At 38.0% G+C, this 5,504-nt stretch overlaps 1 long non-coding RNA gene across 1 annotated transcript; it reads left to right on the top strand.

The window, feature by feature from the left end:
* The first annotated feature begins 1,169 nt into the window (after positions 1–1,169).
* On the top strand, positions 1,170–5,504 carry LOC132083003 (uncharacterized). The gene is made up of 4 exons (XR_009419894.1): positions 1,170–1,282; positions 1,744–1,943; positions 2,258–2,318; positions 5,082–5,504. It is a non-coding gene; the product is annotated as an uncharacterized LOC132083003 (long non-coding RNA).

Consider the following 5,504-nt stretch of genomic DNA (forward strand, 5'->3'; position numbering starts at 1 on the left):
TTGACTCTTCTATGGTTTCATATTTTGATAAAAAGCATAATGAGATTAGGAAAATAAAAGTCAATCAAGGGAATTATTAACTCTATTTTTGCCTGGTGATTCTCAAAGCTGTTAGTTCTAGAAATTGTTATATTACTTAAGCGTGAGGTGAGATCTGATCATGAATCCTGTTTATATTTCGAGGAGGTCTAACTCTTTGCATTTCTTGCTTGTTTTTGCTGTCTGATTGCTAACTTCTTATTTTCAATTGCATGGCTGGTTGCTTAGGTAGGTTTGGGATTTTTCCATTCTGCTCTTGGAAGTTGTAACCTGATGCCATAAGAATCTTCAGATTCAGGGGAAGTGGTTCTCAGTGGGGGTGAAATTCTCGAGTTGGCTTAACTAAGAAGTATTGGGAAAACTGGTTCTTCCTTCTCTATGTGCTGAGAAGCTTTCTTTGAGCTTTACCAAGCTTTTGTGCATGTGCTGAAAATACACATGAAAATTTTGTTTGAAATAATGGGATTTCCTCTCAGGGTCCATGTGTATGCAAAAATTGACTTTTTCCAGTCCTAAGAGATGAACACTTTTTCATCACTTTAATTTGGCATGGGACAAGTGTTCTTGCCTTACCAGTACTTTTCTTCTGTGCTGGTGTGAGCCTTTTTTCAGTTGTTTACATTTCCAATGAGCATTTCCTCCATTCTCTTTGCTCACTCTCAGGTACTTGCATTGCCTCTGCAATGGGAGAGACGATGTCTCTGCTGTGTCAGAGAAGGGCCATTTCAGTAGATATTGCATCTGTCCTTTGATGTGGCATCATAAAAACAAAAAACCCAGGAGTTTAGCTTGTGAGTGCTCTTGGTGATAGGACCAGTGGCTCTCACTCCTTGTGTGCTTTAATATTCCACATCTATTTAACTGTGCTAGCCTTAAAAAACTCTTCAGTAGCATGTGGAATATGAAATTGGACTTCTGCATAGAAGTACCAGGCAGTTTTGTCCAGTTGAAACTCTTGGATGAACTCTTAGACTTGCTAACTTCCCTTTTTGAATATCTATAAGAACAGAGAGAAAAATCTCATAAAATATTTTTTCCATTAATGATGGAATTTCTCAAGGTTCCACATCTTAAATGTTGGTGTGTATAAAGAATGATTCTCAATCTTTATTCTCTCTCTAACTCAATCCAGGAGCACGATGAAGCACAGAAGGGAGTAATTATGAGTACTCACAATGAAGCCATATACGAAGCTCAACATGAGCAAAGTGTAACCACAGAATAGATATTGGCCAGTGTTGAGGTGAGTTTATGCCTTATCTATTTCTAACCCTTTTTGATACAATTTCTTTTTGGTAAATATTCATTTATCTTTTCAGAAGAGAGTTTTAGGAGTATTTTGGTGATGAGAGATTAATTGGGTTAAAGCTTCAGAATCCCAGTGGTACATTGCCTTAGTCAATGCTTAGTTTCATATATTTAAATACAAAGATACTTTCTTAAAAAATAAAGCAATAAAAGCTGGAATTGCTAGATTTGTGACAAAAACAGTGGTATGTAGCTTAAGGGCTTCAAGCAGAACACTGGTTTTTCAGAAGACTTTTAATGTAATTAAAATTAAACACAATAAAAACCCTCTTTGGTGGGGAAGGACCCTGAAAAGCTGAATTTGATTAGGCTCCAAGCTGTTTCTTTAATGCATTTGAGTGAAACATTAAAATAGGAAGATTTAACAATTTCTGATTTTTTTTCTTTTCCTCCTAGTTTAAAAAACCACGCAGAGAAGTCGTTGAAGAGAAGACATGTTATTCACTACTTATTATCTGTTAAGAAAACTGTGAAAAGCTTAAAGGCCCAGTTAAAGTGGGAGCTGTTTGAAAAGAGCAAATTTTAGAGCGTTGGAATTTTTCCCGTATTGTTCAGATGGTTTAAGAAACATTAATTTTGTCTATTCCAAGTAAGAGGTAACTATGTAAAACAGTTTGTGTCTTCTGAATTAAATTTTGCCTTTAAATGTGCAAGATTTACAGGCCCCTGAGACCAGACTTGAATGGTTTAAAAAACAAAAAAAACCTCCACTAACCAACCACCAAGGGAAAAAAAAGTACACAGACTTTTCTGTTTCAGTCTCTAGCCATGATGTTGTGCTGTGCTTTTAACTAATTCCCTCTGGTGACAGGTGCTGCTCACAGTGTGAGCAGTTTTTGTCCAACTCCTTCTATTGTGCTGGTTGCTTTTAACTTTGTTGATAATGTGTGTATCTTCTCCTTGGTGACAGAAGTCAGAGTCTGTTCCAGCTTTCAGGATTCCCCACTATTCCTCAGAGAGCTTCAAAGAAGGTAAATACTACTTCAGCTTCACTGCAGTTGGCTTGATTGTACATTAATTATTCTGATGATGATGCTTAAGAGAAAAAGAACCTCCACTTTGCCTCTGAGCATTGTAAAGGGGCAGCAAGCTCCCAAGAGGGCTTTAAAATGAGATGCACTAAGGAAACCTATGGGGAAAAGGATTCTTGAGTAATGAGGTGAGATGAAGAAAAAGCCTGCTTACTGGAGAAAAAAGTGAATGAATTATGGAACTTGGTGTTGCTGGTAGATTAATGACATTCCTGTGACTTTTATATGTGATCAGCTAACTAAAATTAAAAAAACCAAAAAAACCAAAACTCTTTGTCTTAGGAAACAAATAGGCAAAAGGCTAGAACATTTGGCTTGCCACATAAATAAAGGGAACACCTTTCTCAGTGATTAGGTTTTCAGAGATTCTCTTGGGTTTCCAGGAAGGAGACTGAGTAAAACATGCATTTGAGAATACATTCAATTCCAGAACTGCTATATGGAAGCTGTTTTTAAATCCTGATGTAGTAGATTACTGTTGCTTGGTATAATAGCAGAATGAGAATTATGCACAGACTTGGTTTGCAGTCTGATGATTACAGTGATTTTGAAATGACATAATAAAACTTCTCTTTTACTTAACATAAAAATCAATTCCAACTGTCACAGACAGGGAGTTGTACTACTTGTTGACAGCTGAGTTTTCTGAAAGGTCATTCTAGGTACAGATGGTGTGATTGTGGAAAGTACAAGAGCTGAGCAAGACTTACAGGTATGGGCTGTGCTGAAATGAGCAGCTCATGGGACAGAGCAGCAAAGTTTCACCCATGGTTTCAGGTTTGTGCCTTCTCTGCAGGGGTGTCAGTACTGCTCAGTGCTCCTTCTTTCTGTGTGGTCACAAAAGGATGGAGCTGGGAACTGGTGTGCTACCAAGGGCTCCTGCCAATCTGCAAACCTGTCCCCTCCAGTCTGGCTGCCATCATGGAAGGGGGTAGAAAGTCAGGGTCTGGCTTTTATTGTACCAGCAGCCAGTCCCAAAATATGTTGTAAACTAGGAGGAGGGAAGCAACCAGTAACAGGAAGGCAGAGAAGAAAAAATAGGCAACCTGGCAGAATGAAATTTTTCAAAACAGTGCTGAATGTCTTTTTGTATTTGTATTTTTTTTTTCTGAGAAATTTTGCAGTTCGTATTCTTTGCTGTCTAATAGTTTCCTAGTGCATGGTATGCCAGGAAGGAGAAAGCACCCAACTTTGCTGTGTTAGGTGATGTGTTGGACAGTATCTCCTCCACCTCCTTGCTGTATTCTGGCACTGAATTGCTGCCTCCCCAGTTCAGCAAAGCTCCCAAATTTGAAAATCCACAAGCTGCACAGCAAGTGGTCAAGTTCCTATGCAGTGATTTTACATGAGCAATTTATATATTTGATCTGGTTCTCTGAATACCAGCTGGAGCCCCAGGTACCTGGGCAGGTCTTTGTGGGCAATGCTGGCAGCTCCATCATCCCTACAGGGATGGCTTCAGCAAAGCCTCCTGTGCTGCTGCCATTTAAGAACAATTCCTAACACAGATGTGAACTGCAAGTTGATGGGTATCCACCATTGGCTTAGAAGATGATGCTGATTCATATAAAAGTCACTCTTCATTGTGTTTTATTCCCCATTTAGAGAGCAGGTGCTTCAAATTAGGTAATTTTTGTATTTGGATAAATGAGTGATGGAATAGATTAGCTAAAGTGTAGCTTGATATCATAGATGTTTATAAATTATTAACGTGGTAGGATTTAGTTAGAACACTTTTGCTACCATTATTCAGATCTTGCTCTGCTCTAGAGGGTTTTTCACATAGAAGTGAAGACAAAAGAAAATGTAAAAAAAAGTCAACAAAACAAAAAACCAACCAAACAAACCCAACAAAACCAATAAAAAACCAACAAAAACATACCACCAAAATCAAAAGGAACAAAGACAGTTTTACAAATGACTGATTCTTCTAGAAGTGAATATCTGGGATAGGTATTCAGGAACCTCATCCAAGTTTGCTGGGTGAATTTCAGATGGCTCCACCTGTAACGAATGTTCAGCTCAGATGTGGTGTTGCATTGATCATTTGATGGAAAATTCTTAGTATTGTGATCAGCAGTTGCCAGTTTCATGTTGGGCATGTGAAATTCTGTTCTCCCTCATTCCATAGCAGTGCCACTTCAAAAATGCAGACAGGAATTTTTCAAGGGCTCTGCTGATCTGTGTCCCCAGAACCCAGCACTGACTAAACACATTTCCTTTTGCTGTCTATGTGATCTCTCAGGACAGAGGCATTTTCAGCTTAACCTGCAGGCAGTGTCTGAAAAATGCTGTACTCATGCATGCTTCTAGGCAATAATGAAGACTGGGGGGATTTTACTTGGTTTATGAATACATAGTTCATATTTGTTACACAGAGTGTGCTTATCCCTCAATATTTCTTTAGCATAGAAAACTTGGGCAGGGACTTTTCAGTCATATTGTAAAAAATCTATTTCTTTTGACGTCTTAGAGTTTCTTCTGACATTATTTTTTTCCTCTTGTTTCAGTGTAAGGGAAACTTGAGCCCCTTGTCTGTTTAACCCTACTGTAAAATTAGAAATGAAATCTTTCCTTGCCATTTTTTTGTATCAATCCATTTTCATTTGGAACCTGGTGAATCTCCTTGACTGATGTTTGGTTTTGTTAAACTAAAGGGGTAAACCCACCAGGGCTATGTATTATATATCTTTTAATTTACAGCTTTGCATTCGAAACGAGGAATTTGTCATAAAAAGAAGATGGAACACATGAGGCAGAGGTTGTCATGGTGTGTCAATTGTCAGATGAGGAAGGAAAGGCTATTCTTGTATAGAGGTGGTTGGTTGGATTTTAAAGTGAAATATTTGATTTGAAGTGCTGGGCTGAAAAAATGTTCTTAATTGACTATTTGCATAATTCTGGACAGCCTGTACAAATAACAATTGAGAAGGTAGGAAGCCCCAGAGTTCTCTTAATATTTAACTCAGATCTCAGAAGGAGCAACTGATAATTGAATGATATTGTGTTATAGACTTGGAGAATGAGTCGTGGAGATTCAGCCTCAAAGGAGATATTTGTATTAGAAATCTATTTTTTTCTGAAGTCAGGAAGTTGACTTTCTTCATCCTTCTTACTACACAATGA

This window comes from Ammospiza nelsoni, chromosome 1 (genome assembly GCF_027579445.1).
Source record: "Ammospiza nelsoni isolate bAmmNel1 chromosome 1, bAmmNel1.pri, whole genome shotgun sequence".
In the NCBI taxonomy this organism is placed as follows: Eukaryota; Metazoa; Chordata; class Aves; order Passeriformes; family Passerellidae; genus Ammospiza; species Ammospiza nelsoni.